We start from the raw sequence: 13,076 nt of genomic DNA on the forward strand, positions 1-13,076 counted from the left end.
CCACCTGTAAACAACAACTTCATTAGAGGCCTGCATGCTTGCATCTCTGGTGGGATCCATGACTGGGAATTGATCATCTTGGCCAGTCGGAAGCACTGAAGAATGTGTGCATGCCAGGGCCACATGCTATCATTCCTGCTCCAACAGATCAAAAATAATTTCATAAATCTTACCTGTCATGCAAGTTCACTCACTATATAGGTCGCAACTGTGCAGAATTGAAAGGAACACATTTTAAAAACAAGACATCTTGTACTACATTAGGTAAAATACATCTTGCAGTTCACCTGCCTTGCCTTCCATGAAATCTGTTAGTGAATCACTTACTCTGTTGTTTAACCTGTGTTCATAGTAAAAGCATGTCAGATCCTTACAGAGTATGTAGCAGGATTCTGAAAAATTTAGCGTTCTAGCGTAGTGATTCCACGTGTTGCTACTAAAATAATGTACCTGGCATTTTTCTCTTCATTGTTAACATCTTGACAACTTTTTACACTGATAACTTGGAAGTATGTTTCAAAGCTATTTTCAAAACGGCCTTTCTTGTGCACTGGGGTTTGAATCACTGCAGGAAGAGCGATTAAAACAAACCAAAAACATAACAAGTGCTCTGGCATTTCTGTTCCCTACCACATCATGGATCATTATTGCTGTATTACCTGTACACTATCAGTGCACTAGAGCAGCCATTTTGAAAAGAGCTTATAAGTATTAGTAGTATTATAAGTATAAAAAATTGTCAGATATTAACAATGAAAAGAAATATTATATAAATATTACACAAATATGATTTAAACGTGTAAAACTGTATTTTTCAGAACCCCATTACTTACTAGGAGTGGTGGAATGCCTAATGAAGTTCAAGAATATCTGAAAGCAAGGCCTTTATGTGGAACCAAATATCCTGCTTTAACTGGAATATACACAATGGCAAAAAAAAAAAAAGAAAATATATGGATGTGCATGATGTGACAAACTTAGGGAATTATTTTGTTACCTACAATCCTTTTAAATCCATCTTGTCTCCACAAAGCCTTGAGTACTATATATATGCATTAGATATGACTTAAAGAACTTTAATGGTGTATAAACCTAAAATGTTTCAGCAGGTTTTATTTTTTATTTTATTGCGTGTGACGCTCATATTAGTACATCTGTAGAAAGTAATGTGCAGAGGACATTAAAAAGGCAGGGGCTCATTGAGAAAAAAGGGCACTTTTCAAGCGTTGCATAACTGCGAAAAAGGGCACTTTTCGGGCATAAGGGCACCCCTGTGCATGTCACTGCCTGCAGATCTAGCTTCAGGATACAGAGTAATCAGGGTGTGGTCCAATAAATCACCCTATCCTGCGCCTGAGAGAGGAGCCTGAACGTTGTGCGCCTAAGAGAGAGGAGCCCGAATGTTGTGCGCCTAAGAGAGAGGAGCCTGAACGTCCACAGCCCAAGAGGGGGCAGTCAGTGCATCCACAGCCAAAGAGGGGGGAGTCGGTGCATCCACAGCCAAAGAGGAGGAGTCGGTGTTTCCACAACCCAAGAGGGGGAAGGCCGAACGTCCACAGCCGAGGTAAACACCAGCAGAGGGAGAATACCTGCTGATTCCGCCTCCACCGCCCAGGGATCCCTGCCTTGCACCGCTCAGGGATGCCATGCCCTCTTTATTCTGGGATGCCACGCCCGCCCCGCTCAGGGATGCCATGTCTGGATAGCCAAGGGGCTGCCTGCTGCTCCGCATCGCCTGGGGCTGGCTGCTGCTAAATTATATATAAATTGTATATAGAGATGTTGATTTATACCAATACAATGATGTCAACAGTTTATAGCATTATTTTATTAATTTCACTGTATTACAAACGATGCATGAGAACTACTAGATCATTATTACCAGCAATATTATAATAATAATAATAATAATAATAATACTACGAATAATGTTGCTTTTTATCCACAGGATGTTTCAAGCTTCAATCCCTTCTAACAGCACGCAACATCAGGTCTGCTGGACTGATGAGGAAACTCCAAATTACTGCGGACCTGGGGGTTATGGATGAACTGGATCGACCTCGCCAAAGAAATGCCACCATTTTCACCAGTATTACCGGTTCTATGGCTGAACTTGGTATAAACAGAACGCTCCTGCAGGTACGAGATAAATTCAAGAAACTGAAATATCTGTACCTGCAGGAGAGAAAATGTCTGCAGTCCTCCGGTCAAAGCTCGAGGTCCCAATTTCAATTCTGGAAGGAAATGCACCAGTTAATGGGTGACCAGCCAGTGGCTGTAGCATTGGACCATTTGCTGGAATCCTCATCCTCCCAGACGTCCTGTGAAATACCAGCTCCAATAAATACAATAGGGTAATTGCGCCAGCCATCATTTACTTTGCTAAACTAAACTATGCTGCAATTGTAAAATATGGAAATCTATATGGGGATAGAGGGCATTCTAATAATATGTTTACATAGCTTAAAAACAGACCAGCTGTTAATTACTGATATTCTAATTATGTAACTGTACAGGTGAAGACCAGCCAGGTAGTTCTACCGCTGCCTCATGTCCGGGACCAGCTGTGTCACCTAAGTCCATGCAAGACAACTTGGTTGATGAGCGAGTCCCGTTGACTGACGATCAACAACATGTGGGGCAGCGGGAGGAAGGCGATAGCCAGGGGGGTCAAGCTCTGCTGCCTGTTCCTCCTCCTCCCGAACTACCAGCTGCTGAAGCTGTTCAGCAACCTTGTAAGTATCCTAATCATAATGTTCGGAAAGTGAAATATTGTATTGTGCACAATTTATTATCTTTACCTGTAGCGTATCCATAGATTAAAACAGATTATGAAAGATGTTCCCCCATACATACGAGTTTATGTGTTTTTTTTTTGTAATGTAGCTTAAAAACGCACTTGAGATGGCTTTTGCCGTTTATGTGATAGAGTATGTATATACTTTCCGTTTGTAGTTATTTTACTGTTTTGTATAGTGCTTTGAGTAGCCTATGTGAAATACACGTGCTAAATGTTGTTAATAAAGTTATTGTCTGAATTATCTTATTTTAAAGTGTGTAGATAATATTAAACAAATGGTTAACTCTTGGAAAGGCTGGACCACGCTGATCAACAGCATGAAGAGGTGGTTGCGTTGCATGCCGAATTTCTGCGCAAAATAACAAGAGAACTGGAAGCGATTACCCCAGCTCCCACTGAGGTGGGCACCCGTTCTGCTGTGCGCAGTCTTGCCGAATCAGCGGTCCGAGAAGTTGAGTAGCTAGGGCGAATCACAGGACCACCGAGCAGAGGGAGTTCTTCGAGGGGACACGCCAGTTCAGCTAGAGGGCGAGGTCGAGTCGGGTCATGTGCTGTCAGAAGTCGAGAACACACAAGAGGAGGAGGACTATAAAATTTAAGTTAAAGAAAAAAATTATAATAATAATAATAATAATAATAATAATAATAATAATAATAATAATAAAAAAAAAAACACAAAGTCACATTATTTGTATTATGCTTTTATGCCATTAGTATTTTTTTTTTAGGGGGGGTTGATGATCTGGTGATCAGAATAAAGTAAGGAGTGCATCTCGCATGGCTCGTGAATTGCCATCTCCCTGCCTAAAGATGGAAGTCGGTGGTTGTGGTAATGCCAGGTCACTTCGTTCCACATCGGCTGTCCATTGCTCGTCGTATGCTAAATTTCTTGCCTTGGAGATGTTATGGAGGATGCAGCAAGCTCCGGCAATGTTGGTGGTATTCTGTAGATTTTGTTCCATTCTTTTAAGAAGGATGCATCTCCCCTTCAATCTCCCAAAAGACTGCTCAACGACAACCCTTACCCTTAACCCTTATAATTAAAGGCCTCTTTTTAGGCGTTATGTTATTTGCAGGGCAGGGTTTCATAAGCCAGCAGAGGAGCAGGTAGGCAGCGTCTCCAACTATATAGAACGGAACTTCACGGTCTTCGACTGTCTGTGTCCCCTTAAAAACAAGCCAAGGAATAGGCTATAAGTGATACAAAATGATGCATACCTCAAACTATGGTTTCTTACTGTAAATGCGTATGTGTGGCAATCTGTCCTGATATAAATAGAGTGCAGAACTCTTCAGGACATATGCGTCATGGGAAGACCCTGGATGACCAAAAGAGATGTCCCGGAAGCTATATTAAAGAAATATGTTTGGAAAAAAAGGGATGCAATACAAATGCATGATATGTAGCTTATACAATCATATATATCAAAGTGATTGTTGTCTCACCATCCATGGTCATCCACTACAGCCTGGAGAATTAAGGATTCCCAGAATCTACGATCAATTTAATCGCAGCGGTGGCGGTGTGGGGCAGTAATTGGAATATGGGTAGCATCTATTGCCCCCATTACCTGAGGCAGACCGTATGTATCATACACACGGCGAGCTATCATCTGACTCTCTCGTCAGGCATGACAATACAGGTAGACATATGTCTGGGAACAAGAGAGCGTCAGAAAATGTTCAGGTAGTGATGGACAGTTGATTTGTGGACTCCAAACATATTCCCAACAAGTCTGTACTCTGTGGCCAACGCCAGTTTGTACAGAGCAATACCCACTCGCTTCTGCAGCGGCACAGGTGTATGGACATGTATTGGTGACGGCTCCCTGTCCACCCTTACAAGTTCCACCAGTTGGTCAAACGTAGCTCGGATGACCCGAAATGTTTCAATCCATTGTTCATCAGAATAAGACTCGTGAAGCACAACCTCCTCCCACCAAACAGAGGGACGATGATGCACCCATATTCGTCTTTCCTGCCGATGCACAAACAGAGGTCTGTACATAGGGATGAAGTGGATGAGAGTGTCTGCTGGAAAGAAAGCTCTAGATAAGAAAGGTATAGATGCACGATTCCTTTCCTGCAAACCTACTGCATGGGACTGAAGGAGTTCTTCCCATATAAGACTTAATCTAGCCAGTGTTTGTCTGCGTCTTCTTCATCTATCCATTTTTGTTGCAACTACGTTGTAAGTAGGCCTATAATTTTATATAGCCTTAGAACTAATTAGCAAATATACACAAATTATATATTTATTATATTAACAGCGTTTGTGTAAATTTCCACATTTTCTGCATAATTAATTTAAATATTTCAACAAAGTACCCGTGTTTGAAACCAACACGAGTTGTTTTTAATATATTTGTTTCACTGCTTAATTGATGCTTATTTGTGATTACGCATAATCCTTTTGTTTAGCACATTAACAGTTAAGCAGTTAGCTAAGACTAATATATATGGGTGTGTGAAAGGACATCAGTAGCCTAACAGGCATAAGAAAAGCAGTAATGGGAATTGGTGAGTGCTGTCGGTTTTTGTACATGTTACTTCTACCATTTCTAGAACAATTAATTCTAAACAATAATAGTAATAAACTATTATTATTTTCTTCTTGGCAGCATGAATCATTTTAGCCGCAAGCCCTTTGCATTCTAGACAGATGGGGGGTACCCTTCTCTTCATATCTGCCTAGCGCGTAAAACCTCATGTAAACCCCATATGCATTATTTGAATGATATCCTTTATCTCGCAGCATTTCTTTTCAGCGCGTTTGGTCACATTTATATAAACCCTCCCATTATTGTATTATTAATGAGGTTGTTTGCATTTGGACGACTAAATTCTTTCTCTAAAATAAACTCTCACGTAAACGTGGAAGCAGAACTGTTATGACCATAAAAGCGCGAGAGATCTATTGTCACTCTTTTCAGTTTTTGCTTGCAAATTGCCCCCATGATGCGGTGAGTGACCGGATTTATATTATATATACCCTTTGGAAAGGATATGACAAGAAAACTACAACTGTTGAATTTCTACTTCATCAAGTTGGGTCCTTTGTTCCTATCGGCCTTCACATCTGGGGTTTCCACAATTCTAATTAAGAAAAAAAACTGTGGAAATTAGTCTTTTAGACTTAAAGGGAACTGACAAGGTTTACTATTTAATTTCTATAAACATATAACAAAGGGATTTCTTTTAGTTTTTTTATATGGGTGATTCTACAAATAGGGTACATTTTATGTCCCTGGGCCATATTTTCGGTAAATTATAAAATACAATTACAAAACCAATGTCCATTGTAAAATACAATGCTAATTGTATATTTTAAATTTTAAATAATATAACATAAAGCCTTAACTGAGCAAATAATTAATATAATATATCCTATATGCATGTTTTGGTGATGTCCCTATAGGCTAATATATAAATTCATTAATGAATTAAACTCAGTAAATTGTATAAAATATATACAATTCAGCCATTATCATGGATAACAAACTAGAAAATATTTGTACAAATAAATATTTATGTATTTTTACAGTTAAAATGTATCTACAGTCAAAAATTTATGATATGTAATGTTGTCCATAAAATCAGTGTCAACCCTGTTACTGGAGGAGAAATCCCCCCTCAAAATAATGGTTTATCACAAAACCATGTGATCTTCAGCATGTGACCTCATCTACAGGGAAGAAGATAAGAGGCACAACTACAGGTATGTTTCTAAACATATGTGACTATATTTTTCACTTTAAGTTGTAGTTGGGTAGACAGTATATTATCTAACCGTCAACAATGTTACTTAAAAGTAATTATGATAGTTTGATCCATAAAAAAAAAAAAAACACTTTTACATTGCTTATAAAGCCCTCTACTAAGATCACAACATGTGGTTTCAAGCTGCTTTCCACATGGCGCATGAAGGCCGAATAAGTGATAAATGTCAACACTGTTACCAGTCAACCCTGTTACCCATTTAAAGTAACAGAGTTGACTGAAGGTAACAGATTTGACATTTAAAAAATATATATATATATACAAATAAGATTACTTTGTTACAATATTTAACATAAATTTTTGTCTGGATTTGTAATTAAACTGTATAAAGACCAGTAAGGAAATTCTTATTTTTTTCCCAGACAGATATAGAATAAAATGGTACTTTCTGCTGCAGAAAAGCAACAGTGCTATCATGCTCGCCGTGATGCCGATCCCATTAAAAGACAGCAGTACTTGCAAAGGGAGAGCCAGAAATGGCAAGAAAAAAAAAAGCAGAGAAAGTAAAGTCAGTGGCAGAGCTAAGTGACAGGAAGAAACGTAGAAAATGCAAATTTTGGAGAAAAGCTCAACAGCAGTCTAGGGAAAGGAAGAAGAGAGTAGCATCTCTGGTAACATCCCCAGAGCCCTGAAGAGAATCCACAGCCTGGACCACCAAGGTTAGATAGAGTATAAATCCATACAGTATAAGTGGAAACATTTAAGATTGCATGTAAAAAAAACTAAAATCAGTGGTTAGTGTTAATACAGTAGACCTTTAAGTAACTGTTTACAAAATAACATTTTCAAAGATAAATTTTGATCTTGCTTTTGCTTATTTACAGGCAACTGCTATCTGGCAGAAGAAAAATAAGAAGGAAACAGTCAAATATATAGAGAAATTAAAAGATTGAAAAATTCTCTAAAAGGACAGCAGAGACTTACAGATAGGTATAATAAGAAAAGGTACCAACGCTTGTTAAAGAAAACAAAATCTCCCAGACCTAAAACAAATAGGTTGCTTAGATGATTTTCAGTTCCAGATACTCTCCATAAAACCCTTGTCTTCCATCATTCATTAATTGAAGACATTAAACAGAAATATTGCAATTCCAAAAAAGAAAAGAACAAGCAACATAATTCACAAATCATTACTCGAAAAATTTTAAAGTACAGATTGCAGAAATGTGCTCAGAAAGCCTTTGGGTTTTCAAGAAAGCAGTTTCATAGGGGCCTAGAAAATGAACAGGAACCTTTAACATTTGTTCGGAGAAAATTCAGAACAGCTGCCAATGAACTAAAGAGGGAAGTTGTTGTCTTTTACGTCAGAGATGATATCAGCCATATAACTGCAAGCAAGAAACAAACCGTTACAGTGAACAAATACAAAATGCAAAAACGCTTCCTAACTGACACATTGAAGAATCTGCACAGAAAATTCCTTCTGGAGAATCCATTTGCAACCATGTCCTATTCATTGTTCTGCCGCATGCAACCATTTTGGGTTGTGCATCCAACAATTTTTGATCGAGAAACATGTCTCTGTAAACTTCATGAGAATCTTGGTTTCCTTGCAAACAAGCTGCATCAGCTAAAACTTCTCGATAGTATTGACTTGGAATGCTTGACTGAATCGATTTACTGTGACCCTGCTTCGAAAACATGTATGTATGGTGAATGTGCCCAATGCAAAGATACTGATCTTCCACTTACTTCTACCTATGATGCACAGGCCAGTGTATCATACTGGCAGTGGACAACCAAGTCAGTGCTAAAGGAAAAAAAAACAAAGATAAAGTAAAGGAACAGGTCCCTGTAAAAGTCACAGTAAAGCAAGAAATGGAAAGTGCCATGGTGGAGCTAGTTGAGATGTTTCTAAACCAACTCGAAAAGTTCAGAAGACATCTTTTGAACATAAAACAACAGTTCCTGTACCACCGTGAACTGAAGAAAAACATGTCAGCACGAGTGCTTGATTCATATCGACTTCTCAGAAAACTATTCTTGCAAGTTCTGTAGTGAAATTCAAGCAATGCACTTTACCTCATCTCAATAGCAAGCTACACTACATACTGGAGTGCAGTATCTTGGTGGAAAAGAAGAGCATGTCTCCTTTAGTACAATATCTCCATCCAAACAAAAGGGCCCTCCAGCAATATGGGAATACCTTGTTCCTGTTCTAGATCATGTGAAAGATGTGTATCCCTTTGTGTCTGTTGTTCACTTTTTCAGTGATGGGCCATGCACACAATACAGGCAAAAGGGAAATTTCTGTCTTTTTAGCACTGAACTACACAAGAGAGGGTTCACTGCAGGAACATGGAACTTCTTTGGGGCAAGCCATGGCAAAGGTGCTCCGGACGGAGTAGGTGGTGTTCTGAAAAGAACAGCTGACAGGTTAGTCAGTCACGGAAGGGATATACCAAGTGCTGCTCATTTGTTCAAGTCATTATGCCATGCAGGTACAAATGTAAAGTTGTTCTACGTGGAAAATGATATTGTAGAAAAAGCCACAAAATAAATGCCTACAGGTCTTCCAATTGTACCTTCAACAATGAAAATTCATCAGCTCATCACACTTGCTCCAGGAAAGCTTACATATCGAGATGTTAGCTGTTTGTGCTCAACACAACAGGTGCTAGAATGTCAATGCTACAATACACAAAACTTCAGCTTTGCAGTTCAACCTCTTTCTGAATCTCCAGAGCCTGCTGATTGGGACATTCAATGGCAAAATCCAGATGTCCTTGGGAAATGGTGTGTCCTTAAGTATGGAGATGAGCTGTATCCTGGAACTGTACTTCAGACTAATGAAACACATGTACAAGTGAAGTGCAAGCATCGTGTTGGGTCCAACAGATTTGATTGGCCCAATCGTGATGATATGTTGTGGTACTTATATGATGATGTGATGTGCATGATTCCACCACCAAAGCCCGTGACTGCTCGTCATGTTGAGATCTGTAAAGCAGTATGGTCCAAAATAACAGAAGTGTAAAGCACGTCATTGATTTGTATGCTATAACAGCATCCGTGAGTTTCCATGACTGCAGGAGCCTCTATACACAAGCTAAACACATACAGCATCCACCCCACCTCCAAATACTCCTGGATATTTGTTTAGCAGCTTTAGTTTACACTAAGTGCGTAATGTGTGATACACTATATGAGGCACATATTCAATTTTTTGTGGCATCCTAGTACTTCTAAGTCTCAGTCACTTAGTCACGACATTTGTTTGCAATGTTCACAAGTTTTAAACGTGTTCTTAAATTGCTGAATTTAAAAGTTAAATTGTTTTCATGTTTTAAAAGATGTTTGATACAAAATGTTGTTTTTAAAAATGGGACAATTTATGAAATGAACATTTTTATTTCACTGATCCCATCCCCCCCACCCCCGTCCTGTCAATTCTGTTACCACGGTCAACTATGTTACTGTCACGTCAGCTATGTTACCTTTGAATTTATTAGTCTAAAATGTATTCAATATAGTTCAGAGAAAAGATAGCTTGAGTTGATTACAAACAAAATCAAACTGAATGATACAATGCCCTTCAGATTATAGAAATTAACCTTATATTAAGACTTTCATATAAAAATTGTAATACCTCAGAATCATTTCTGCAGATCAACAGTCTTAATAGATTTTAAACATAAGTTTTTTACTTGTTAACAACTAGCTTTTTTTAAACTAAGATAACGGACACATGAACTGCCATATATCCATGAATTAGATATTTAATAGTAGACACACTTTGCTGAACAGTATGCTACATGTCAGTAACAGAGTTGACCAAAAATACTGTTTACATGTGGGTTTTTAGCATAAATCTTCTGTACCATGTAGAAAACGAGTAGAAAAAAATATATAACATACTTATACTAATATTAATAATAGCTAAATACAATAAATTATATGTCTATTATACATACAATGTTTCACTGATCAAAATAAAACTCTTACCTTACTCCACAGTTACTGGCATGCATCTCAAGAAGGTCTAGGGGGTAGCTCTTCTGGCAAATTGGGCACTCAACCTATGTCTAATTAATAGACAAAAATATGATTACAACATTAGTAACAGTTATTGCATAACAGTTTAGGTTTTGAATTTCAAGTGAATTTATTCACCCTTGTTGGCTTTTCATTTGGTAGCTCAGTTTTACCTCTTTGTATGGCATTTCCTGGGGGTTCATTGCCTCTGACACAAAAATGACTTCAGGCTGACATGCCTGTATAAACAGGATAAAATATAATCAACTATGATATTCTATACCACACTATTCAACCTATTACAGTAAAACCAAACATATTGTGCTGCATACATTTGTATCAGGAAATGTTAAAGAATGACTATATTGATTGGTTTTTCACTTACCATTTTGTCATCAGAACTTATCATTATGCCATCACTGCTGGAATCACTGTCACTGTAATTATTTTTACAACTGCAGGAGTTGATGTGAACTGCCAGGACTTGCAAGGGCATTTCATCGTTGCATTTTGTGCAAACTGCTTTCGGCATTTTTACAAATTCCTTGGAATTTAGTGGTAATGTTGTGGTGTCGATTTCTTCTTGTAGAGGAACGATGTATAATACAATTTTTGCCACCTCCACTTGCAGCTTCCCTTCTGATTCTGACAGAATAAATACAAGTGACCTCTATCCACTGCCCCCTAAAACATTAGCACAGTATATCAATATTAGGTTCTACACGTTTAAATAAAAAATATTTTGTCATATCATGGAACTGCAAGTCATATACACTACCTGCTGCTTTATTCAGCTGCCAGCCACCTGACAGGCATTTCATTTTGGGGAATTCTTCACACAGCAAGCTTGACAACTATTACCAAAAGAAAAAGCAAAGACACACAACCACTGGGTAAAAACAGAAACTATTACAGTTGTTCTTCTAAACCAAGCATGAAGAATACTAGTTCATCTCATTCGCTTTCCTTACTTTCTGACACAAAAGCAGAAATAAACAAGGCCTTTACTGATTACACTTAACCGTCAATTCCTCTGACAGAATGAAATCCTAAAGGTTTTGGTAGGTGACAGTTAGATAGCTCTTTGTGCTGTTTTACCTCACACTGCTTCTTATGAGTGGTTGATATAGTTCAATTCTTCTCTTGCTACATTTTCCTTTCCCTTGCCACAAAATACTGTACCTCAGCGTGGGCTATATCTTCAGAGATGGATATGGACCTTTTTTCTAGTCCATCCTGTATCAGTTTTAGTTCTTCTGCTCCTTTTAGTGTTCAGTCTGTGCTTCTTGGGAGCAAGTAAAAAAGATTCATGACACACTTCGGCACACTCCTTGGCTTTAATGGTGAAAATCCCTTTCAACCCCTTCCGAAAAAGAGCTGGGAATGACCTATACATATATAAAGAGAAACACTTCATTAAGGACTGTTGCTGTGTGAATAAAAACAGCAATGCTGTAAATAAAAGAAAAAAACTTTAACCTGGACATTTCCTGATGGATTGAGCGTACCCGTTTGTTCTTGTCGCTGTCTGTGTTTCTGTTGCTGTGGCTGTACCTCTCCCTGTCTTGCGATGCTGTGCATGACTTGGGAGTCTGCAGTACTATTTATTGCTGTTATTAGGTTTTGAGCAGTATTTATATCTGAGACGTCTACCTGTTAAAAATATCATACACATTTGACAAAATTAATACATGTATAAAGAGCTGCACACGAGACAAATAAATTACGGTACAAAACTACTCACAATATTAACAATGCTTAACTACTGATTATGGTCCACCTACAAAATACAATGTAAGAAATAAATGCGGCTCTGTTATGGTAAGCATAAGAAACTTTTTTTTTTTTTTTTATTTATTTTTTTAATAAAAACATTGATATGTAATCCTTGAGGCGATGAACCGGTCGATGTTGAAACGTCAGCCATGTTTGATCTGTATGTCGTATCGATAGTGCCGACAATCAGCTAGGATGCCTGACCTACGCGCTTTTTAACATTTTTTTAAATTTTATTTATTTATTTATTTATGTGAGAAAACACTGTCAAAATTGTCCAGCGCAGAGAGCAGATTTATTTGTAAGCGTAGCAGACCGAGTTTCGTGTGTGTGCAGGACGGTAGTTATACGCGCAGACTGAGTTTTGTGCGTGCGCACATAGAACTGTAAGTGTAAAATAAAACGTAAGTGAAGAAAAATCGACTCTCAGATTTTTATATATATAATATATACTATATATAATATATTATATATATATATATATATAGATATATATATATATTTTACATTAAACACTTACAAATTGTATTTCTGCATAAAAACTGGTAGACAAAGTGAGGACATTGTGGTTTCAGCCCATAGCAAGTCCCCTGAAGTGATGAAGTCATGACAAGGGGAAGTAAGTACTTTGAACTGTCCGAAAATGCGAAAGACAATTTTTACGCTTTCTTTTATAATGTATTGGGGATGTATATATATATATATATATATATATATATATATATATATATATATATATAGATAG

General features: G+C 37.8%; 1 long non-coding RNA gene across 9 annotated transcripts; it reads right to left on the reverse strand.

Moving 5' to 3' along the window:
• Positions 1 to 793: 793 nt before the first annotated feature.
• LOC121314716 lies at positions 794 to 12,735 on the reverse strand. 9 transcript variants are annotated; one of them, XR_005950138.1, is made up of 10 exons: positions 12,300 to 12,734; positions 12,064 to 12,208; positions 11,738 to 11,943; positions 11,334 to 11,409; positions 10,941 to 11,239; positions 10,729 to 10,794; positions 10,526 to 10,605; positions 3,185 to 3,351; positions 2,176 to 2,234; positions 797 to 1,748 (listed from the first exon to the last, which is right to left on the reverse strand). It is a non-coding gene; the product is annotated as an uncharacterized LOC121314716 (long non-coding RNA). The 9 variants fall into 9 exon arrangements; XR_005950137.1 differs by having other exon boundaries at positions 797 to 1,751; XR_005950135.1 differs by having other exon boundaries at positions 794 to 1,748; positions 2,176 to 3,351; positions 12,300 to 12,735.
• Positions 12,736 to 13,076: the final 341 nt, after the last annotated feature.

The sequence above is a fragment of the Polyodon spathula genome, chromosome 4, assembly GCF_017654505.1.
Source record: "Polyodon spathula isolate WHYD16114869_AA chromosome 4, ASM1765450v1, whole genome shotgun sequence".
Classification (NCBI taxonomy): Eukaryota; Metazoa; Chordata; class Actinopteri; order Acipenseriformes; family Polyodontidae; genus Polyodon; species Polyodon spathula.